General features: G+C 34.4%; 1 long non-coding RNA gene across 6 annotated transcripts in view; it reads right to left on the minus strand.

The window, feature by feature from the left end:
• Positions 1–25,496, minus strand: part of LOC143235448 (uncharacterized) — a 119,012-nt gene extending 93,516 nt beyond the window's left edge. For 4 of the 6 annotated variants that reach the window (XR_013019195.1, XR_013019201.1, XR_013019206.1 and 1 more), the window contains exons 1-2: positions 25,411–25,496; positions 19,946–20,122 (exon numbers count right to left, since the gene is read on the minus strand). This is a non-coding gene — a long non-coding RNA (uncharacterized LOC143235448). Of the gene's footprint in view, positions 1–2,303; positions 2,636–3,653; positions 4,175–19,945; positions 20,123–25,410 lie in introns of those variants that run through there. The other 2 variants (XR_013019202.1, XR_013019196.1) reach the window with 2 other exon arrangements.
• Between the last annotated feature and the right edge of the window lie 1,340 nt (positions 25,497–26,836).

A 26,836-nucleotide genomic window follows, 5' to 3' on the forward strand; every position in this document is an offset into this window, starting at 1 on the left:
GATGCGATGTTTACAGATCGTATTCCAGTTAAATTTTTAATCAATAGACTGATTTGCCGAAACATCTCAGCATCTACTAAGCTTGATATAAACTGAAACGTAGAGAATGCTTAGTACAAGTTGATGACTGGAAATAATTCTCGAATGGTGAGCACTATGACAAACAATTACAGGAAGACCATGCCTTCGTCATGTAAAACTGAAAAGCTCTACAGCACAGACACTTGTTAATATTTTACAGTGTGACTATTTATTACTCAACCAACCAGAAAATAAAAAAAAAACAGTACAAGACTTGTAAAAGTACAGGCAAGCATACTATTCCCAGTAGTAATAGTCGAGTAATTCAGTCATGTTTTCATAAGCTGATATACCATGTGACAAGCGTTTAGAAGTCAAACTTTACGCTGGTAAAGAATAGTTGATGCGAACAACTGCGACAAGGTTCCTTATATCAGCAGGAACAATATACACAAGACTCCTGAAAGGTATGTGAAACTGTCGCTTTTAATAACAGAAATGGTCTAAGTAGTAAGTCAAAAATGCTCCAAAAGTGATTTGAAGTATCTCAGAGTATGTCTTTTAAGAGATATACGACGGTCAAAATCTGAACTGTAGCTGAAAAAATGGTGATCAAAGCGTAAGGTTGAGCACACAATCACAAATATTGAAATTAGCAAAGCTGAAGATGCGTACTATTAATATATAAATTCAAACTGTTTGGCAATGAGTAATGATATTCGATAGAAAAAAAGGGTATCATATTTAACGTACAATATCTACAGTGAAACATGGCGAAAATAAGTGCAAGTTTGAGCTGCATCTCAGACAACTGGGTAGGTGAATCTACACTTTTGTGACGTCATGACTGTTGATATGTATATGCAAATTTTGATCCATCACGTCCTTTTCTCAAAAACACAACTTATAAGATAGAATTCACCTTCAAGCAAGACAATTATCTTGACAATGGGGCAACAAGTGTAACACTCATGTGTAACATGTGGCTTGGATTGTATAGTTTTGAGGCTGTATGGGATAATAAAAAATCTAATAAGGTCTACAAGGTGACCTAACAGCTTGGCTAACTATTGAGGTTTGTACAGAATATTTGGAATATTCGTACACAAAAGAAACTGCGTTGTGTAAAGCAGAGACCCCAGAGGGTTTTTGGAAAGTCACTGTGCACTTACATATTTATTAACAGACATGTTTCAATATAGAATACAGAAGGTAAATATGAATGACAATTATAAACAATGTTGAAAGTGACCCCTGTTGGCATCAATACAGGCTTGGATCCTTCTTATTTTGTTTCTAAACACCGCTATCAGTTGCTGGCTTGAAATAGACTGAATGAATGCTGTTATCGCTGCTTTCAAAACTGCACAGTGACTTTCCGAACACCCTGTGGAAAAGCATTATACAGTTGATTCGCTTTTATTTTGTTTTTTCTCGACTGCGTTTACAACCATTAGGATATTCACTATCTAGTTATCATTATTTGCTATTCGTTACTCTTGTAATTGTACCATTCTTGTGTTTCCATTATTGTACATGAATAATGTACAATTATCATTGTTTTTTTAATTTTGAACAAAGCTACACGAGGGCTATCTGGTTGTCTAAGACTAGAGAGAAGGCAATTAGTCATCAATACCCATGGTCAAGTCTTGGGCTACTCTTTTACTAACGAATAGTATAGGATTGACCGCACATAGTAACATCCCCACGACTGAAAGAGCGAGCATGTTTGGTGTGACGGAGATTCGAAACCGTGACCTTCAGATTACTAGTCCAGCACCTTAACCACCTAAATGTAAGGCTGAGAATAAATCTTCACTCGGAAAATAAAGTAAACTTTTAATGCAATACAAGTACTACTTTAAAAAAAAAAAAACTTAAATTATGCAAAGCAGTAACTAAGAGCAACTTCTTCCACATTTATTCATCATGACTCATTTAGTGTCAGGTTTATTTTTAAATAAGCAAAAACATAAGTGTTTATTATTTAATTACTTATCTGAAACGTGAAGATGGTAAACCCTGAGAAGTTTGAAAAAATGCTGTTTCTTCCAAATTCCCACAACAATGTTCCAGAAAGAGTCAGGACAGTTAAAGAGTTAAAAGAAGGTAATGTATGTTCGAACTGACATCAAGGAACGCTATTTAAATTAAACTCTTATTTCTAGCTAACATCGATGAACACGTCTTCACACAGACGAAACGCTAAATTAAGAATAAATACGAAATTATATATTTATAAAGACAAGTTTCGACACTTTTAATGATTTAAGCAAGGAAAATTAAGTATTGTACTCAGTGTACTCCTTCAATTCATTCCGAATATTTCAAAATAAAATCCATAAGAAATTTAATAAGGGTAAACGAATTTTCAGAATCAATATTATTCTTTACAAACAATCCACACCTTAGATTTAACATATATAGGAAAACTTGTAGATTAAACAAAGTACTAATGATAGTGGAATTCCTAATAGATAGTAATATCAGTTTTAATTTTCTGCGTGACCAACTTTATGCTGGATGAGGCTTGATGTCAAACATTCAGCCTGGAGGAAATAGTCTTGCCGGGCCACCGAGGTATATGTGAAGATTTGGTCTCAGATAATGGCTGAAATGAGAATGTTAGCTTTTAAAACACCGAAACTCTTTTAGAGAGCGAATATTAATGTCACGTGCCAATTGAATAGGGGTCCCTGTTGCTCATATAAAACCGGTTGTCTACCCCCTCGTGGAAAATATATCCTTAAGCAAAACCTTGTCGAAATGAGCAGCTAGATTTTATGAGAGATACACATCAGCCACGTAACTGACATATGATGGAATACTGAATTCTTCTAAACCATCAAAGTGTTTCTTATATTCCTTAACATTCAAGAAGTGAAGCTGCTGAACTGATAAAAAATAAAACACACTAAAATGGGAAATAAAACCAACTAGTTATCTTAATATCGATACTCGATTCGACAGAAAAACGAATGAAATGCGAAATAAACACTTAGTTTGTACTTTGTTTCAAAAATCAACCTAATAGATTACTTGTGTATTGTGCGTATGAAAATGTGCGTGTAAGGTTATTACGTTAGAGAGGTGATAATCATACCTTGTCAGAAAGTTCTGGGAGGTGTGGCGTCGTTTAACTTCAGCAGTGATCAATTATGTTTCATTATAATTATCATTAAAGACATAGCTTCCATATGTGAAAATATTACTAGTATTTGAAAGCTGTTTTTCACCTGGGTATTTCGACACATTGGTGCGAAAGTTCTTCACGAATCTAATCCTTTTATTATTATTATCATTTCTTTGTTAAGAGCATTCGTTGTGTTCGAAGAATATAATTAAAGAGTTTCTCATAACTGCTACTCGATAAAAGCCTTACGCTTTTTATGTTTTTCAGAAAACCAATGAAAGCGCAAAAAGAACATTTACCACGGTTTAGGAACGTCCTTTTCAGGAATTTTTATATGTAAGCAAATAGATGAATTTCATTATTGTCTATTATGCTTCGTGTACACACTTTTTTTATAGAAAATGTATGAAAAGACTACAAATATACCGTTACAACGAATGAATGGAATATGAAGTGTAACAATAATGTTACAATAATCATAATTGGTGTACTGGTGCCAAGTTTATTAAATTTTTTATGCTTCCGAAAGAGTGACAGCAAACTGACGAAAAAATAAAAATATATAATAAAAGGTACTTAATTATTAAGACAACAGCAGCAAACAAACGTTTCAGAGAATTTTACGATGCTTATTATGCTACAGTAGATGTTTTTCTCTAGCACGATCAGAAATGTAAGAGATACAAGACGATGTACACTTATTATATTACGAAAATCAAACATAACTTCACATATAAGCGGGTCGTAATGCTTGACAGCATATAAGTAATAATAAATGCTTCTAAGTGAACAAGCTAACGATGTAAAAAACATGCTTTGTTTGATTAGTTTTCCACTCCAAAATGTACATTAAAATTAATTAATTTCCCTCTTTTTTTCACCTATTTTCAGACTTGTTTCTTTATATGAGGTTAAACACAATGCAAAACAGGCTAACTGTGCACTGACCACCCAGCGTATCGAAACCCGGATTCTAGTGTTGCGAGTACTCAGACGTATCCCTATGCCACTGGGAACCTATTTTCAGAAGAAGAAAAAAACAATTATATGAAAAGTAATTCATCTTATCATAATCGTACATAATTCTCATGTTATTCGTGCATAAGCTTTCTAAACGTTAGAAATTATAATCATGATGGTCTGTAAAGCTTTGTACACATCAGATCAAAATCCATAAAAGTGGCCTGAATCACGGAAAGGAATTTAATTACACACGACTTAAGATATACTGGTAACAAAGAACGCTCCATGTCTTTAGATATAACGTTGAGCTTACTGCAATCCAAGGTTCTGACAGCATTGGCCACGCTTATCAAAAAGTTTCAAACCCTTGACCTAACGGAATTGTTACTGTCTTTCAATGTGCCACTTTCATGGGCGTGCATTTATCAAAAGTAATCTAATCTCAGCAGCATACCACGTCATACTTTACCACTTTTAATTGTCCTCTCTTTGCGATATACGAAGGAAAACTGGTTGGAGATCTCCTAAAGCAACTACTGAAAACCACGTGATTTAAATTATCAAAGTAAACTCCAATATGAAAGAATACGAACTATTTTTTTTAAAACAAAGACAAACAACTGTTAGTAATAGGTTCTCCGATTTCTGAGGAAATACTTGAAATAGCTGAGGAAAAGGAATCTAAAATAGGCACCAACGAACATGGTGCGAAATTAAACACTTTTGATTTGTTTTGAACTTCGCGCAAAGCTACTCGAAGGTTATCTGCGCTACCCGTTCGTAAGTTAGCAGTGATACACTAGAAGGATGGAGCTAATCAACACTACCCACCGCCAACTCATGAGCTACTTTTTTCCCAACGCATACTGGGATTAATCGTTACTTTATAACGCCCACAGGGCTGAAAGGGTATTTTCGGTAACAGGGAGATACTGTTGGATCTTCACGAGAAGTGTGTCAGCACCCGCCATTCGCGATACTTACGTTTCTTTTTCGTGAAATTATTAAATTTAATTCCACATTATAAAGGCTCAGCTTGGCCTACTGGTTATTATGATGGGCTGCGTTTCGAACTGTCCGTGGGTCATGATGCTACAAAATACGATTCGTACTTTCAGCTTTAAAACACATTATAAATGTAGCAATAAATTCCAATAAATGAAAAGTGTCGGACAAAGCCCACGTGACGGTGGGTGCTGTTAACTGGATATCTATCTGACCAATAATCCTAAATTAAGGATAGTGATGCATGAATTTTAGTGGTCTCTTACGCCATCATTTAATTCGTCTATTCCATAAGATGTCTCTCAGGTTGAAAATAATAGTTTCTCAACATAACAGTTATCGAAGAGATACTATAAAAATTTAACGTATTCAGATAAACTAAGTTTTTAAAATCACTAATATTTCGGTACAATACACGAAACGACGAATTAAAAATTTTTTGGCAAGTATAAAGAATTTTAATTAAAACGTGCTCACATTTTTGTTAGAAAATGTAAGAACAATCACGAAAGCTTACACCAGGATTGCTTATTTTTTATGCAAATGAATGTTGATAATCATAAGATTGACATGATATTAAACGACGTTATTGGATGTAATTAATTTCCTCAATGATCAACGTCTGCATTCACTTCAAGCTAACCCAGTTTGAAACACTTCAACATTAGGTCAACAATAAAGGTCATAAACATCAATCTTTTTTTTTTTTTTGCTTTACCTTTTGATTTTGCCATCTTTCATAACAATATTTCTAGAATCGTAATTTTATCTTGACCCTAGATTTTGAAGGAAGGCCAGAGTTTTGATCATGCATCCACATATGTAACTCTAAATATATATAGATAGATCCTTTATATAATTTCCTCATGCGTATTGATTTAAGTGTATACAGTTTTATCTATTTGTGATATTATATATATTTGATTTATAAAGAATAGGGGTTTAGAGCAGCAATCAATAAAGATAGCTACATTTAAAACCCCCCATGGCACAGCGGTATGTCTTGGGACTTACAACGCTGAAAACTGGGTTTCGACACTCGTGGTCGGCAGAGCACAAATAACCAGTTGTGTAGCTTTGTACTTCATTATAAACAAAAACGCTGCGGCAGAAAATCGCTTTTTCTGCGATTTCAGTAGTTTTGCCAGTGCCTTCAGGTATATTCTTTTTATAACGAAGAAAATATCCCCGGGCCCGGCATGGCCAAGCGTGTTAAGGCGTGCGACTCGTAATCTGAGGGTCGCGGGTTCGCATCCCCGTCGCGCCAAACATACTCGCCCTTTCAGCTGTGGGGGCGTTATAAGATGACGGTCAATCCCACTATTCGTTGGTACAAAGAGTAGCCCAACAGTTGTCGGTGGATGGTGATGACTAACTGCCTTCCCTCTAGTCTTACACTGCTAAATTAAGGACGGCTAGAACAGATAGCCCTCGAGTTGCTTTGTGCGAAATTAAAAAGAAACAACAAACAACAACAGAAAATATCCTATACAGTGTTCTGTATACATTTTATTAGTACTCTCTAATGATTACCAGAAATTCTATTTCTCTACATCCAAATTATTCTTTGTTGCAAATATTCTGTTAATTCGTTTTATCAATTCCCCATGTCACTAGCTTAGCGAAAAACTTAAAGAGCTCATAACGCTAACACTGGATATTCGATCCCTGCAGTGAACACAGACTCCGAAATACACATTGTACTTAACAACGAACGAACAAAATTTCCTGAATTATTCTAACAAATTTCTTACCTTTAACCTTTCGATCTGGTAAGACGTTTGTTCTGAATGATAACATTAAGTAATTAGTAAGCATAACCAAATTACTTTTCCCTGTTAGGTATGTGAAATATTAAACACATTTGTCTTTCTGTCCCTCCTGTGAATAGATTTTTTTTACAATATCATTAGTGTATCACATTGCTATATTTACACTTCCATAGCCATGTTTATATTTAGAAAGCCATATTTATTTTAAATGACTGTAAAAGAAAGAAAAATATTTTAATGTTTTTTTACTTATCTAAACCTGAACATGTGCCCTTCTAGAAAAACACGTATGTATCCACGGCAATACAGTAACCATACACATCCATGGCAGTGAAAGAGTTAGTTTCAATTTCGTATTTCTTCGGATTTAGTTGAAAAATTACTGTACCGTAATATAACAAATAGTACTACAAACATGTTTCTTTCAAGACACTTAAGTTTAATATAATTGATGCGTCTGTAAGCTTTCTTTAACTGTAATTAATTGTGTGTTGCTGTGGTAATGTATTTTAAGTACACGTATTTCTCTACTAAAAACGATTTATCATTGCTAAGTGTCTCATTAAAACACAAAGCGACTGTTCCGTGGCCATGAATAATATTTTAATAGTGCATTCGTATTATGTATCACTAAAAAGACTTCAGTTAACCGCGCCTGAAGAGACGGCTTCTGCAAGGCGAAGGTATGCAGGTGATAATGTTGTAATTACCTAATCTAAAGCGTTAACCCTGCTTACAAGTGCAAGACCAGCATCGTGTCGCAGCTGTGCGCGTTCCACCCGGTTTTCCCGCCACGCCAAAATTCATAAAAATTTACCATGATAGAGTGGGCTCAGAGGGGATCCCGTCAACGAACAAACATTCGACTTTTTAGAGAAACCCATCAAAACTCGTCATGGATCACGCGTGTCTTGTACACGGAGGTCAAAAACAGTAGGGTGTATAGAACAGCGGGCTTGGCATGCTTACTAAAAAAACAACATGGAAACATTCGATGCCATCTCCACCTTTCCTATTAAAAAAGAATCTGATAGAATAGAGATTTCCATTTTATCCGAAGTGCGTTCAAGTAATTGAAAAATGATGATAAAGCTTATGTACAGCTACACAAGTTCTATGTACATACCTGGTAACACAGAAGTTTATTGACTGAGAAATGATTCAGAAATGCAAAGTACAGGAAGGTAACTGTTAGTGATATGAAATGAGATGTGGGCCTCGTCTGTAACAATATCAAGGATGTCATTCGAGAGCATACATCTTACTCTAACTGGAAGTTAGTTTTGTTTGTTTGTTTTTGAAATTCACGCAAAGTTATACGAGGGCTATCTGCGCTAACCGTCCTTAATTTTGCAGTGAAAGACTAGAGGAAAGGCAGCTAGTCATCACCACCCACCGCCAACTCTTGGGCTACTCTTTTACCAACAAATAATGGGATAACGCCTCCACGGCTGAAAGGGCAAGCATGTCTGGTGTGACGGAGATTCGAACCTACGACTCTCAGATAACGAGTCGAGTGCCTGGATGTTAGTATTATCAAAAACTTGCAATTGTAAAAGATGTAGAAAATAACTCAAAACCGTCAAAATCGCTCTTTAATAACGACAGTCAGTGGAACACATGCAGTTGAAAACTTCTAAAGTTGGCATACTATCATTAACCGTGCTCAATGTGTTGCCTAAGTACATAAAATGTCAATATAGCGATTTCATAGTCAGTATCCTTTACTACTATCAGTCTGATCGCAATGTTTAACCATAAATGAAAATGTAAAACTCAGCCGTTGGCACATATTTACCATCATCTGAAGCGAAGGTTGACTGTCGTCCACGATCTGCTTAACATACAATATGGCGACAACCCCAGCGATATGGTGATATTTTTCGAATAGTAGAACCTTAATTTATTAAATCGTTTCCAAACTAAAAAATGTACCATTATTTATATTATTTTGGAGCAGCAGCAAAACAACGCTCGTGTACTACGTTATGTGGAGAGCGTTTATTTTAATATATTTTAACTTTCCGATAATTTCAACGTTGTCTCGAGCTGTTTACGCCAAATTCTGACTTTGTTCCTCAAACCTACGTTTGTATCACAATGGTTGTTTTTTTTTTTTTGTGTCATTTTATTTTTGTTTAGTAACATATTCCTACAACTGTTATTATTGGGTAATTTTTGGTTTAAAATATTTCATTTGTTATTGCCGACACAATTTCTCTGATATTTTAAGTATACGATGAATGTTGATAAAATTTCTGGATGACGTGACTTTGAAGATGACCTTAAATGATCTCATATATCACAAAGTTTTATTTCTTTCTATATATTTACCCGTGAAGGCGCAACTGAGTGACGATCAATCTCACCAAGAGTTAGCGGTGGATGGTGTTAAGTGGGTGCCTTCTGCTTATACCGTCTACCTTTTCCACCCATTAATTTTGTATATATCAGATACCAAAATACTAGACACTGAAAATAATGTATTTTACTTGACTGTCAAAGTGATAGTTGTGTGATTGGAGGAACACAGCTGGAGTGATATCTATGAAGCGAACGAGTGAGGTATGTCAAGTGCATGTCACTCAGTGTCGATACTTTGCTTGGCTACCATGTTAGAGAACCCTGCCAGGTACAACTGTCTATACAGATTCGAGATTCTAAAACTTAAACATTAGATAAATACATAATTTGATTCTTTCTGCATGCAGAGAATGAAACAATTGCTGTTAAAACTGTATCTCAAGAACTGCTGTTAACTTCTTTAATCTTTGTTTTGACACACCTTTAAACATTTTATCATATATATAATTTTAAGGTGTTTACTTCAAAAATCCCCCCCGAGTGGCACAGCTGGATGTCTGCGGACTTACAACTCTGAATAAATTGATTACAAACAACAACTACTTCAAAAAACGACAATGAATTTTCGTTAGATTTATATATTTTTTTATTTCGTTTGTATGTACTCAGTTATTACTGTATAGCGAATATAATGGTTTATATATAGCATTCTCTTGTTATGAACATTTTAATTTTGTTAGGTAAGCGTTTTATCCTGCAGTATCCATCATTTAGAAGACCAATCTCGTAAAGGTACACAAATATTTATCTACTTTATACTTATAAACCAGTATATTTTAATGTATATGCTAGCTGACGAGCCAATTCAACCCATGGGAAAGACATGGGGGCCTTAAGTGATACAGACGGTCATATCCAACCTAATACTCTTATGTCAGTCCACGGAGGCAATAAGAGTATATGAAAGATTTGAGGATTCTCCAGACATAAGCCCACACACACGTTTTGTCAAATAAAGGCTTAGATACATGTGTAAAACAAAGTAAAAAGATACAACAGCTCATACATTTCGAAATAACAAAAAATAAAGCGTTTCACGTATAGTCTCGCGACTTTTTTCTAAAATCATTATTATTCATTCATCCACTCATTGTATAAACTAAATAAAATGGCGCTATAAAAATAACGAAACAAACAAGCATAAACATTATTCCAAGACTTCTATCCCGTCGTTTGTTTATTTCTCGGATACTAGTTCAGGGCTAATCACACTAGCTTTTCCTATTTTTGAAGTTGTAGACCAGACAGAAGGTAGGTAGCTAGTCAACATCACATACTGCAGTACCTTGGGCTACTCTTCACTGCCTAAACAGCATTTAATCGTCATTGTTATATCGTATCCAAGGCCCCAAAATGCCGAGCGTGTTTTTGTTTCCTGCTGTTACGACCGACTGAAGATACACCGATCGGAGCCCTAACCACAGACCAACATACGACTCATTCTGAGAGGACAAATTATTTTAGTTTTGTTTCCATCTTGCACTAATATCCAAAATTTTGTTATTATAAGTTAGTTTACTATTTTCGCTGGTTTCGAATTTGCTTTTCTGCGAAAAATCAAAAACAAAATTTATTAAAAATAAGAAAGCAAGTTTTGACATATACATAGAGCCATTGCACAGCATTTTTCTATACCAGTAAGGTAATATACAAAAAAGTAATTTATTGAAAAATAATTGCTCTTATAAAGCAATAAAACACGTGATTCCTGACAAAATTCCCTCCCCCACCGAAGTGGAACAGCGGTAAATCTGCGGAGTTCCAATGCTAGAAACTGGGTTTCGATACTTCTGATGGGCAGAGCACAGAAGGTCCTTTGCGTTACTTTGCTCTTAACCTCAAACAAGCAAAAATATCATTACAATAACCACCGACTTAGGGACATGGCCAAGCGTGTTAAGGCATGCGACTCGTAATCTGAGGGTCGCGGGTTCGCATCCACATCGCGCCAAACATGTTCGCTCTTTCAGCCGTAGGGGCGTTATAATGTGTCGGTCAATCCCACTATTCGTGGGTAAAAGAGTAGCCCAAGAGTTGGCCGTGGGTGGTGATGACTAGCTGCCTAATGTCTTACACTGCTAAATTAGGGACGGCTAGCACAGATAGCCCTCGAGTAGCTTTGTGCGAAATTCAAAAACAAACAAACCACCGACTTCTCACATTTATTGAAATATTATATAAAACGAATAGCAGCAACTAACTTAAAGTTCAATTTAAATCTGACAAGAAAACGAAGTTCCAGAAACGTTGGTTGAGTTCACAATTACTCAACTTAATACATACAGCTTTATTTACATTAATATTATAACTTAGGGCGGTTACATACGGAGCTACACTACTATTGCGAGTTTTTCAACATGTATGACACAAGAAAAAAAAACACAAAAAAAACTTTGCTTTTCTTATAGCAAAGTCATATCGGACTATCTGCTGATCACACCGAGGGGAATCGAACCCATGATTTTAGCGTTGTGGACTCGTAGACTTACCGCTGTACTAACGGGGGGAAACAAACTCTTTATGGATTGTTTTGAAATACATTGTGCAAGACGAGCGTGACCACACGTTATTTCGAGTTTCTTTCCATATACTATAATTCCAAAAGAGTAATCATTCTCTGTATGATACACAGAGAACTTCTTTCATTATGTACACTAGTTTACATCTAAATGTCCGTATAATGTTCTTACATGCGATTTTTTACCACAAACTGGCGGCAATAATATAGAACATTCAAGCCCGAGCCCCCCAAATCACTAAAAAAAAAATCAGTTTTATACAGCTTTTCAGCTAGATGCTTCAAAACATAACCTATACCGGGAGGAAAACAACAACTGTGATACAAAAATATTGAAAGAAGTTTAATGTGTCTCCTTGTAACTATTGTCGCTCATACTTACGGCATACAATGTTTCTTTATGTCTGGTGTGACACTTCGCAGTCACCATCCAAAGAATAGAGGTAACAGTGAGCGATGCTGTTATCTGATACCTTTTGAGCGAATTTCAGTTAAACAGAGCACATGTTTGACGCCACCTTGTTGAAGTCCAACGAAAAATTTGTTTTATACGAGTTTTGTAATTCAGTAGCTACTTAACGAACATTTTTCAGTATTTTAGATAACTAGAGAGCTGAATAGTTCACAAGATTAAGTTAGTAATACTAATGAAGCACACTCTTGAAATTATTGTATAAATACGGAATTACTGGTGTAAAACAGAACGCTAATCATCACACATGTATGTATTCCACCACTATATTAACCCTGGTCTTATATTATTTCGATCTGTGCTTGTCCAGGGTAAGTGATAAGGGTTGGAATTCTCTTAAACCACTGTAACTCAGTAATAATTTGCAAGACAGATGAATTAGGCTTGACATTTACATTTTACCATTTAAAAATACTGAAAAAAAATTGATTTAATTTTTGATAAATGAGTGGTATCTTTGACTCCAAGTCGTTCACTCTGACAACAAAAATAATCTACTTGAAAGTACAAAATCCTTGGGGACTAAGACAACCGTTCATTGCCAAGATATAACGTTAGTTAACTTGTGCAGTATTATGAATTTTACTAAGCCTAATGGCCCATGTTTTGTTTTTTTCTGCTTAACGTTATATTAGTATGTTAACCATTGGTCCCTTCACTAGATACTGCCGTCTCTAACTGTCACACGCAGTTAAACAGAACATTTATGGTGAATGGACATCACCAGCGAGATCTTAGATAAGTCACTGTTTAGGGCGATTGGTAATTCTGTTATGACTTTGCAAGTTAGATTAAAATGCGAGATAGCATCAGAAATCATGGACATTCTCACCTCATTTGTCTCTTCTGCCGAATGGTATCTCTACTGCTTTCAAACTTTCTTTTTTGGTATATGCATTTTAGTATATTATTTTACTGCATAAGAAAGTTGGATAACAGAAAACGATAATTTTGTAATCAGATACGGTACATAATCGTACAGGCACGTTAACCCTCAAGCAACCGATTTTACTTTATATCGTTCACTATAACTGAGATCCAAAACATTAAGCTGTGTTGTTGTTTTTTTACGTGTTATTTTTTGTGACCTATATTATTATGGACCATTTAACCAATAAACGCTTTTGGCCTACAAACAATTTGGTGCATAAATAGTTTAGAAAATATGAAGGATATGGACTTTATCAGTACTTTTAAGGTTAACCACGTTTCACTGAAACTGTTTATTATACAGTAAGTTACTGTGGAAAATACAAATTACTTATAAATAATAAAAACGTGATAAATAAACGGTAAAATATTTGACTCCCTAGTGGTTCAACGGTAATTTGAAAGCTTACAACACTAAAAACAGGGTTTCGATACCTCTGATGGGCACAGCAAAGATAGCCTATGGCGTAACTTTGCGTTTAAGAACAAACAAGTCAAATATTTCTTGAGCCATTAAATGAATAAATACAATTTTGCACAAAACTTAATTTTTCACATTATAATAAATTATTTTATATTTTTAAATAGTAAGTTTATAATCAAAACATAATATGAATTTATTTAGATGTTTGTGTGGAATATTAATGAAAATAACATCCACGTTTAAAGTACGTGCGCAGTGATACGTTGCATTTTGTCATGCAGTAAGTATTAAAAGCAATTGCGGACATCACGTTTTCGAAGAATTACTGATTTTATAAATGATATATCACTACGCTTTATGTCCAATATAAATCAAGGTGAATATACATAGAATAACAAAGATAAATATATTACAAATTAATTCGAATGTTGTGGTTTAACAGTTAGTGTGCCGGGCTGCAATAAATCGAAAGGTCCAAGAGTCGAGATGCAATATGCTGCTGAACACGCTCTCTAGCTTTAATTGTTGGAAGGTTATAACTCTGATGTTTAATTTCTCTATTCTGTTAAGAATAGTTACCCGTCATGCAAAGCGGTGTGTACATTTGTACACGAGACGTTTAAGGCTGAAAGCTACATGACAGAGACATAATGAATTGTTCTAATTCAGCGGTTATAATAATGAAACAAAAATGTGTGCATTTTTATACTAGATAATGTTTACGGTACAGATTTGAAATGAGAATTATTTCGTTTCATTTATTCACTGTTCATATGTTTGATGCAAAATAAAATCACCCTGGATGCCAGTTTTTAAATCATAAAATGACGCAACTTTCATACAACCTAGTTTACCATGTTCTAGCATTGCCCTAACTTAGTTAAACTGTCCACTCCCCATTGAAGATTGTACTAATTACCTGTCTGGCTGGTTTTCTTCTGCAGAGCAAGTCGTTTAAGACGGCCATCACAGCTAGAATCGCCTCGTAGTAGATTGGTAGGAGCACATCAAAGTTTTGCATAAATTAATTAGGATATACATGTATATATTCATGATTTCATTACATTTATAAGTTTATCATGTCCGACACACAAATATCAGTTCAAAATGAATACATCGCATTATTTCTACTTTTCATTTACTCACAAACGATGCAAGCCACCACACACTTAGGCACGGAAAAATGAAACAGCGCAGGTTTATTTAGTCCCGTGGTGCGGTGGGACAGTGGCAAATTACGGATTCACAACGCTTAAATCAGGGATCCGATTCCCTTCAGTTGACGCAGCGTATGGCTACATATGGCTTTGCTATAAAAAAAAAAAAACACACATTATTCAGTTCAAATCATTTAAACAAATTTCATAACATTTTACACCGCATATTCTGCAACAATTGGTCATTGAACAAGATGTCCTCTTTGTGGCCAACACTGGATAAAAGTTTTTGTTTTCTCTTTATTTAAAAGAAATCTGCCGTTTTAATATTTTAATTACACCTGAGGTCAAAAACAGATAATCGAAGTGACACCTTGTAGGAAAACATTTAAAATCACCGCAAAATGACTGAGAAATTTACTCAAAGAACAAAATCTTAGAAAATATTCGTTCATAAAAAAAAAATGAAATACAATTTTCATAGATAAATCAACATACATAATCAGTAAAGTTTAGGTTCCACAACAGAACTTTGCATTTCAAAAAGTGTAAAGCCTAATTACCTAAGAGTGCATGAACAACACAAACACATTTCAAAATACCAAACAGGCTAAATAAAAGAGTACATCTTTTGCCATTACTTCGAATATTTTGGATCACAGTGGTAAACCAATTGTGAATATAACACTGGAAAACTGCACTATCTCAGTTCAGCAAGTTCTTACAACATTCCTACATTATTTGACAATGGAACAAATAAAACTTCCCTTCAACGAAACTAATATTTAAAATAACAGGAAGAATGTGCAATAAACATGGTGAAACGTTGTTTAAAACTTATGATTGTTGTTTGTTGACCGGGTGGCGGTTGTTAGGTTATACAAATATAAAAGATAATGGCGATCATGTTTAGTCTAACTGTTATATATTTATTATGACGTCGTAGTAAAAAAGTAATGAGAGGTTTACGTATTTAAGTGTCATTTAGCTAATGTTTTATTGCTTCCAGTTTGTTCATAAGGAAGGCTTTGTCCAGATGAAGTTATCATACCTTCACTATCTTGAAATAAATATAAATTAAATACAATTTCATTAATTTTACCAAAAACCAAATAAACTGCTGTTGCTACTCAATCAACAAGTCCCTCAAATGTGGTTAAAATATTTTATAGTTTTCACCAACAAACACACACACACACACACACACACACACACGAGCAACAAGATTATTTGAATGTACTTAGCAATATTAAACCAAATCTCTTTTCTACAAGATGCATTAATACCACACTTTTATAGTGAGCTTATATCAATAAGACGTCACCATAACCATAAGACAAATTTAGCTATTCTTGTTTGTTTTCAGCATTATTTTGAAAACCTATAGGAGGATCATCTTCACACAGCTGCCTCTAAGTTTGAATTGATAAAACTGAGGAAGCTAGGTAAAAGAAACAACCGCCAGTTCTTGGGTCACTCTTATCTGATTGAAATGTGGAATTTTGAACGACTATTAGAGAACACGCGGGCTCAAACGCGCCGAGGGCGTTTAAGCAGCAACGAACCCTAGGATTCACAATTTGGGCATATTAATTTCCACTCATTTTTAACGTAAAATATATTTTGGTCTGCAGGTAAAAAAAAAATCCTCTAAAGTAAAGAGTTTCTGAAAATTAATATAAAAAGATTTCTACAAATACAACAAAAAATATCAGTAATAAGTAACTGTTGATAAAACTTTCCTATGTTCTTGAGAATTTCTGAAAAAAAAATTTACAAGTCGCTTTTACAGGTAAAATAAATAGGTCTAAAAATACTATTTAATCACTCGCTAATATTCCAATAGTTTGTTCAGAAAATAGATAACCATACACATTGTTAACAGGCTCTTCTAGGCGCTTATATTGATGAGGAGATCAGATAGAGAAACGTTGTTTCTCAAATAATACTCTTTGTGCATGAAAAGTACATTATCAAGTCATTAGAAAATAGGTAACCATATACATTATAAACAGGCTTTTCTAGGCTTTTTTGATGAGGCGATCATATAGAGAAAAGTTGTTTCTCAAATACTCTTTGTGCATGTCATCATCTACAGAAAAAAGTATATTTCACGGTTAGGACTATAATGTTATGAAGTGTGCAAAGCTACTGTGGGCAATGTATGAAATTATAAAAAGACTTCCCATTGGAGTAATATTCGAAAGCAATACAGTTGTGAACGTACCTAGGGTTCGAATGTCCAGTAAACTGAATATCCGTTTCTGATGTTTATTATAAATACACATATTTCTTTCCTTTTTTTCCTGTGAAAATTGTTTTAACCACGTTTATCACTTAAAACATAAAATCAGCAGCCCTAGTGATATAACCGTAAATATGTACAGCCCCAAGCATGACCTAACTTTACATTTGATGTAAAATACGAAACGTTAGTATCATTTCATAAGTACATTCTGTTAATTTACTTACAATGTTTCAAAGAGTCGGTATTATAAAAAATCAAACTTCTGTTTAGGGCGCAAGACTCGTCACCCACGAGCAGCGGAATTTGAATGCCGTTACCCACGTGGGGCGTTAAAATGTTAACGTTAATCACACTTTCCGTTGATAAAGAGCTGACAGTGGGTGGTGTTGCCAATCTGCCCTCTCTCTAGTCTAGCATTTCGAAGTAAGGGACGGCTAAGCAGATAGCCTTCATACAGCTTTATGAAAAATTCAAACTCACCGAACCCTTCTCTGAAAATGTGGCTTACTTAGAAAGAATCAAATCATCGAACAGTTATATGTGCTCACAAATATTCTTTTGCTACGTTTTAAGCCATCATATTTTTAGTTGCATTATTATCATTATAAATAGATATGTTCTATAATAAGTAACGCTATAATAAAAGTTAAACATTACCTTTATTATTATTACACATAATATACACAACACAATTTATTTTATATTTGCGATGTTGCACGTGGACAATACAACAGCGTTTCGTGATGAAAGTGTATTAATTATTACAAAATTAAGTTTTATATCCAAAGAAACGTTACATGCAAAGTCTTTCTAAAATTGTAGTCATAAATATCACGTGGTTATTTTTTCTGTATGAAAGTAGTTTCCAATTACTCGTCTTCCATAATCTATCATCAATAACAATACTTCTGTTTCATACTTTACTTTATCAACTTAGGTAATTAGAATTAACGTCCAGCACAACTAACCAACAGTGAACACATTCAGCAAGAGCCGTTCACGTTTGTCACAAGCTTGCATTACTTACAATCCGTACAGCTACGCTCGAGTTGAAAGTTCACAAGACTTTTAATAACAATTGAAATAGCTCCGTTACTTGCATGTTTTCCACATTACCCTTATCCCACCTAACTCAGCAGACATTTCACTTGAAGACACGAACTTTGATAGAAAACGTGCTAAAATTATTCTCAAATATGTTAACGCCGCAACTTGGAAGATAGTAATTCTTTTAGTCATACCACTAAAAAATCAGTTTGTTGGTATCATAGGTTTTAAACCGGAACATTTATCTTAACATTTAATTATGGTTTATCACAAAAAAAAAAATTACTGTAAACAAAAGGGCGAAATTGAATAAATGATGAGAATACCGAGACTGTCAATGTATTAGTTGAATTACAAAATAAGTTGCACACTTAAAATAACGTTTTACAGAATACTGGGAACAAAATATTCTTTAGTTTTTCAAATTAACAGTTGATGAAACACTGAGAAAATGTTTTGTTGTTTGTTTGTTTTTAACAAAATGCACGTTTCAAACTTCTGTTAAACTAGTAGTGAAATAATAAAGCATTACCTGATAAATAATCTTATTTGACATTAAAAATGCGGACATTTGTTCTGGTTCGCTTAGCATCTAGTAGTGCACGATTATTTCTATTGCATACACAAACTGGCATAAATACATTGTTTTTTTATATTATTTAATACTGATATATTTCTCCTTATTCTGATTTCTTTACACCAAAAGTAACTGACCACACCAATATTTGTTTTTGCGTGTTGTCGGAAGTTCATAGAACATCTTACAACACTATTGTTTATTGTACTCCTTGTAACAAGCACTTAAAGCATGCTATAACAATATTACTGATCGCATCCGTTGTAAGAAGTACATAAAGCACCTTACAACACTGATATTTACCGTACTCGTCGTAAAACGTATCTTAAGCATGTTATAACACTAGGTTTCTATCGTAGCCTTTGCAAGAAGTACCTAAAGCATCTCGTAACACTAGTATTTATCGCCCCTGTTGCAGGAAATATCTAAAGTATTTTATAATATTAATACTATGTTCCTTACCAAAAGTGAGTTATAACACCAGTATTTTTCTCGACTGTTGTAGAAAGAGTACTTACTATAATACTACCATTTATCATACCTGTTGCAAGGAGTATCTAAAAACCTTTTATAAGTCGAAGAAATCAAAACATTGCGCAAGTCCAAAATACAGATAATAAATACACCACAACGCTTCCTTTAGTGTTATGTAATTAAGTCGCCTCATGCAAAAATATACCAAAAAAACTGTTAATGAGTACATATATTGCAACTAGTGGCTTTGAAAATGCAAACCATCAGGATGGAGTGATCGCCCGGAAGTTCTAAAAATCGATTATATTCATTGATTGTGATCAATGGAATATGTTAAAACAGTTGTATTTGCACAAAGAAAAATATATTTCATCAAGTGTACAATGTCTCAAGACCTAAAAGCTCCGAACACCTTTATTTACAGATGTTTCAATAAATATGGAACCTTTACTTAAATATTTGGCTCGTGTTCGATAATCTCATGTTTTGGTGACAATATAAGAAAAAAAACTACCTAAATAAAAACGAGACGTTTACACTTCTTTCAAGCTACGTTTCTTGGTTGCTTTTTAAACATAAGAATACACTACAAACTGTTCAGTAAATAACGTACGCCTTTTTTTTATAGTAACAGTACAAAGAAAAAACAGTCTAATCGACGAGTTATTGACGAATAATTTCCTTTGGTTTAGAGATTTCTGTTCCTTTTTATTAAATGATATAAAAATATTTGAATCAGCGTTGTTTTGGGAAACTGTTCTTTGTAGTTCATCTGTCAGTAAAAAGCATTTATATATATCGAGTTTCTTTTAGATAATACTGTCAAAATCTACTCACGTTGGGTTGGAGGTGTTCCAATACAAAGCTACAAGCTTTCTTCCGCAGACGAGGTAATGTGAATCTTCAGAAAGATGGAGAAGGAATACCAGAAACGGAAGGACCATGACTAACGGCCTAGTCATCGTGAGAAGTGTGCGTCTGGGACGCTTCAGTTCGACCCACGTGCTTCCGCGACTGTAATTATAAAGTTCGTAAGACGTTGAGAAATATATAAACTCACTGATTATCTGCCTTCGAACAAATAAGACCGATTTTTAAATGTATAGGGAAATATATAAATTGTTTCCAGGAGAAACTGTTTTTTAAAACAGAATCAAGCATACAAAGAAGCGAAATCTTACAGTGGTAGACCCCCTTGAGAAGATTGAAAGTTTGAAATTGGGCTAAACCTACAACCGGTGATGGAATATTACTATCTTGCCCGCTGGTCATATACAACTTTCTGGACTGATATAAGCGCCCTCAGGTGGTAATAAACAAGACTTATGTACGTCAAATACTATTAAAGAAAAACAAAAAAAAATTCTTTTAAATATTCTAACTATCAGCAAAAATATTTTCAAAGGTAAAATTATAAAATATGAGATAGATTAACGCATGGCAAATATTTTTAAAAATATAAACGGGTAAAACTATACTGAAAATGTTCTAGTATTTTCAAAAACGCTCGTTGTTTAAAATTATTGTCATTTTATTTCAGTGATCTCTTCACTCGTCACTTACATTGTTTTCTCTGGTGATAACTAAAATATGAACACAGCGATTTTACAATTTGAAACACAAAGCAATCTTCCAACTGCTCCCAAAGCGGGTCGATTACCACATTTCCTACAAATGTATACTATACTCCATAAGAGGGCACCACTGACGCAAACGAATGAAACGTTCCATCTTAAACACAGAGCTACAATAGGCTATCTATGCTTTGCCGGGTATCGAAACCCGGTATCTAGCATTGTAAGTCCGGAAACATACCGCTGTACCATTAGGGGGCAATATTAACATACACTGTACAAGAAAATATATTTGATTATGAAACTCTATTAAGTACAACTGATTACAAAGATAGATGAAGTTTTCTTAAATTAAGCACATATGTATTATAATGACGGCCAAAACCAATATACTACCGAAATTAAACTTAGGTTTCAAGGTACAACTTCCAATGCATACATATATGTATATGTGAGTAACAAAAATAATAAGTGAAGGAGACAAGAAATATCTGAAAGTAAGACCTGATAACGACACAAGAAATCTAAAATTCAGCACGACGACAATGAACACGTTTAAAGTTTTACAGCAAAGTAACTAACACACACAAGAAGGTATTACACATACCATTACCTCAGTCAATACTCCACTACATGCAAGTACGAACAATGCTTATTTTGTTTCTGGATTACGCGTAAAGCTACAAGAGAGCTATCTGTGACAGCCGTCCCTAATTTAGCAGTGTAACACTAGAGAGGAAGGTAACCAATCATCACCACCAACCGCCATCTCTTGGGCTACTATGTTACTATCGAATAGAGGGATTGACCGTAACATTATAGCATACCCTCGGCTGAAAGATGTTTCGTGTGAGGGGGATTGGAACACGCTACCCTCAGATTACGAGATCTAGCGCCCTGACAACCTGGCTATGCCGGCTCCATGTACGAACAAACTCGCTTAACTGTTGTTTCATGTACTTCCCTTAATTTCTTTAAAGTGTACATCATAGTTTAGTGACAATTTTTCATCAAACCTGAGGCAGTTGATATTACGATGCACGCAGATGTCTCGAAAATCAATACATCTAAGACACGTAAAAATATTTCATTCATGTGTGTGTGTGTGTGTGTGTGTGTGTGTGTGTGTAGGAAGAAACACAATGATTACGTCGAAATTTTCTCAAAAGTCTTTTTGTAACCTATTTATGCTTTTGTTCAACTTGGGGCACGATAATAAATAAAACAAAATACGTGGCTTAGCTAAATAGTTTGGCCACCAATTTTGATTTCACTCCTTTAGGTTGCACGCTCAATTTCTTTTTTAGGTCGCTTTTTTTTTCTCATTTAAGGTGTTTTGATTATATATCACGACGTTTTGTTAATACACACCAACAACCCACAGCAAGTAAGAAAGTAACTCTCGATAGCAGCCAGCTTTAGCTTTAAAACTTTATTCGGAACAAACCTTTACTTTACAGAACCAACCAGATTCTTTACAATATATGACAGTAGTTCTTCCTCTCTGAAATAGTGTCAATAATTTCAATTATCGTAACGCCTTGGAATCTATATTAATAGTTTCTTGTCTTCACCCGTATGCACTCTTACAGCCGTATCAAAGATCATTATTTACGAAAACTGATTAAACTAATATCAAGTGACGCTAAACGCTCTTTAATTAAAATAACTACATAAAATTTACTAAGTATATGCTTAAAAGTTAGCAAAGAATAATCAATAATAACTACACACATGTACAATACTTTTTAAAAATTGAACTAGAAACTGCTAATTTAGTTTGCTTGGCCTAACCAATACTTATGTACCTGCACTCCCTTCCACTCTCTAGCTTTTCTGCTCTAAATCAGTCGTCTTTAAAACGAATGATAAAAACTAAAAACTTCATATTTACACTTAGATGAAGTTTCAGTAAAATGTTTAGACCGATAGCTCACATGAATTTTTACGTGGACGTGCGCAAAAAGTTTGATTGAATTTAAGAGGTTTTTGTGGAATAACTTTGCACGTGTGACTTAAATTTAAACCAAATACAACACCCAATTGTAGGTTGTAAAGATCTATCACTGTATCAAAGTTGAAAACAATTCATAAAAAAGTTAAGTTTGTTTTTCCATAATAAAAAGGGTCCAGTACTTTCGCTGTGAAGAAACAAAAATTTCATCAAAATGGAAGATACCTTGTGTATTTCTTAATCGATTGCCTTGAAGTTTGGTAGATGAAAAAAGGGTCCACTAGAAAAGATTCACATAAAATATATGACAGTTTGGTATAACACAATCAGAGCTACAGAAGTGGAAAAATCGTTAAACTATCATTCCTGTTAACAACAGTGTCCTGCAGGTTGTTTGGGCCGCATGACACACCACCACGTGTCTTGATTAACTATTTTTATTTCAAACTAAAGAGCTGTACGTTCTTCTGATTAAGTAATTGTAGTCATAACAACTGTATGTTTTGTTCTATGGCAGACATTCTTACACTGTCACTATCATTACACTCTTCAACTACTGATTGCTTACACAACTTCTTTCTGGCGTTCACTGATCAAATGAAACTTAACAACTATTCAACAAATCAATAACGCATGGTAACAGTTAGTTTTAAAAATTTCAAAGCTATTACAAAACATTAGAAATAACGTCAAATATCACTCAACTTGTGTGTTCTATACATCTTGTTTGTTTGTTTCGAATTAAGCACAAAGCTACACAAAGGGCTATCTGTGCTCTACCCACAACGGGTATCGAAACCCGGTTTTTAGCGGTGCGAGTCCGTAGGCATACCGCTGTGCCACTGGAGGGCGTTTTCTATATATCTAACTTAGGGTTTACCAGCATATTTCTCTCTGAGCTTAAAGTCCCTCAGCGAATCATCAGTAAAGTATTTATAATGCTAGTATCTAGTGTTCGATTCTTCGTTGTGGACAGAACTGAGATAGCCTGGTGTATAGAATTGCGCTAAAACAGGCAAAACCAAGTTTAAGTAATGTATATAGTATTATAAGCTCTAAATTATAACTTTACAGTGCGTAATCACTTTTTTCATTCTTGCTTTTCCTTCGTGTTTGCACCACGTTGTTTTTAATGTATTTTATGGGCTAAATAGTAAAACAAATAGCAAAAGAGTCAAGCTTTCCAGAATACTTGAAACACAGTATGGAATGTAACAAGTGTCTTAAAATACTTTAATTTATAATAAAGGATTTACAGTTAAATCCTTAACAATGTTTAAATAATGCTCAAGAATTACAGAATCTCGTAATTACAATACCAATTCTTAGGTATTGTTTTCTAAACATCTTTCTTTCTTGTTTCATATCTCAAACACTTAGGAAACACTTAGGTCACGATCTTACATTTGTAAAACTTCCTTAAGTATACGGCTATTTAATAAATATATTTTCCTAAACAATTACACTTAATCAAGGTTGTTACATCCCGCCTTCGGTGATATTTTTTGTTTCAGAACTTTTGCGAAAAAACTGCATTAAAAGGGCTATCTCAGCATAACCATCCCGAGGGTTCATGGTTTACGTCCCGTTGCTTTAAAATTGCGCCTTGTTCTTTGAGACTGCTGTGCACTACAAGATAATTGGTTTGTTTTAAATTTCGCGCAAAGCTACACGAGGGCTATCTGCGCCAGCCATCCCTAATTTAGCAGTGGGGAAGGCAGAGGGAAGGCAGATAGTCATCACCATCCACCGCCACCGTTTGGGCTACTGTTTTACCAACAAATAGTGGGATTACAGTCACATTATAATGTCCCCATGGCTGAAAGGGCGAGCATCTTTGGTACGACCGGGATTCGAACGCCCTAACCCCCCCTCCCCGGCCATGCCGGGCTAATACGATTAGGATCGGGGAAATTGTATGTTCTAGCGTTTATATCATAACTCCTTATTGAATCGATAGCTTGCTTTCTAATTTTGCATCTATTGATTTGATCATGTCTCAGATGGAATAGCCCCAATGCTTTTGGATACTATGGCTGTAGGTATTTTTACTAAGAAATGACAGCGTTCATACTTTTGTATAAATAGTAATTTTTAAATGTATTGTTAGTTTTTGTTTTTTTTATGGCGTGATCATGTAATCGTTTGCACTTATATCTATAACAAAAAGTTGCATTTTTAATTACTACACACACACACACGCATATATATATATATATATATATATAAATGATAATTTATTTTAGACCATAGCTTAAGTCCCATCAATTTGAAAGGTGAAACTACCTTGTTGTTGCTAAACAAAATATGAAGAAAACGTTGTTTGTTTTACTTTTACATTGTTTATCACCAGTCTTTCCTCAAGGTTAAGCTACTTTCCCTTCCCAAAGATTAAACGATCTAATTACAGAAGCCCAATATAGGCCCAAACATACGATAATTAGAACACAACTGTAAATAAAAATACGACTTTCAGAGAATTTTGAGGCAAGTCTAGCAATCCTATAGGGTATGTTGTTTTTTTCATGAAAAATTAAGATTAACATGGAATACAAATATAATTACTATGTAAAAAAATAAGTTGTATCATTCAAATGTTTTATTTTGTACTTACAAGTTTTCAATGTATGTTAGGTTTTGATCTCAGGCCTGCAGTAATGACGATAACATTAAACAATGAAACAAACAATAAAGACAATTTATTAAAAACTTAGCAAGACAAAGTTAAGTTTTACATTGTACTTTTAAATATTATCAAAGTAACTAGGCCTTACCTAGCAATTTCTAAGTATTTCGATACAGCAGCAAACCGCCATCACTGTGAAAGAAACAGTAATGCACACCCCTACCGCGACTTTTCAATTTTTTGCATGATAAAAAAAAAAAAACTTCAAACAGTTAATTAGCATAAATTGTGCTGCCGCCTGTTTATCTTCATTTGAATATAGTTTTCAAAAATTAAATTTCTGTTACCGAATTTATTGAAAACTGACTTTGTGTTTTTAAATATTTCTCTTGTATTAAGTTTAGTTTGTGTTTATTTTTCGCATATTTAATCAGTTTGCAATTGTTCCAGTTATCACTCTTTCGCACGAGCAATTTTTCTTGGTTTAGGTACTCCTTTTTTTCTTTTTCTTTTTTTTTTGAGTAAAATAACTACATTTAAACCTCGTCAGCTCAGCGATACGTCAATGAGATTGTAACGCTAAAAATTAGATTTAGACACCTGCTTGTTTGTTTGTTTTTTGAATTTCGCACAAAGCTACTCGAGGGCTATCTGTGCTAGCCGTCCCTAATTTAGTAGTGTAAGATTAGAGGGAAGGCAGCTAGTCATCACCACCCACCGCCAACTCTTGGGCTACTCTTTTACCAACGAAGTGGGATTGACCGTAACATTATAACGCCCCCACGGCTGAAGGGGAGAGTATGTTTGGCGCGACAGGGATGCGAACCCGCGCCCCTAGATTACGAGTCGCACGCGTTAACACGCTTGGGCATGCCGGGCCGTAGACACCTGCAGTGGACCGAACACAAACAACCCATTCTGCACCTTTTGCTTTGCAATAAACATGCAAACGTTAAGTTATCCCCACATGTGAAAACTTTACAAGACGATTAATCTCTTTATTAAAAGCAACACCTATGTATATTTCATTATGATATATATATAGGGAAATCGTATGAACAAATGGCAGAAAAAATTATTTGATTTAATTATAAGGTAAATACATTTTAAATTAATTTATTACACAGTTTATTGTAAATTATACTAACGACATTTTCGTTAAATTCTCTGTTAGTGGCGAAATGTTTTAAGAAATTCGCCCCCGCTAGTACAGCGGTATGTCTCCGGATTTACAACACTAAAATCAGGGGTTCGATTCCCCTTGGTGGGCTGAGCAGATATCCTGATGGGGCTTTGCTATAAGGAAATCACAATTCAAGAAATTCAATTTTGATATTCATTCTTTTTTTTAAATATACGAACAAGTATTTAAAGTTCATTATATTAAGAAGCGAAAGATTTATTTATTGTTATTTTTTTTTAGAATAGGCTTCATTTGTACCATAAAATCGTCAACTGCTTAATAAAGGACAAATTGCCCAACGTTGGGAAAAGATTAGGCCTACTTAGTTTAAAACAAACAAGGCTGTCCGTCTGATGATGATGGGTCTATGGCCTAGCGAAACGTATAAAAA

This window comes from Tachypleus tridentatus, chromosome 2, assembly GCF_004210375.1.
Source record: "Tachypleus tridentatus isolate NWPU-2018 chromosome 2, ASM421037v1, whole genome shotgun sequence".
NCBI lineage: Eukaryota > Metazoa > Arthropoda > Merostomata > Xiphosura > Limulidae > Tachypleus > Tachypleus tridentatus.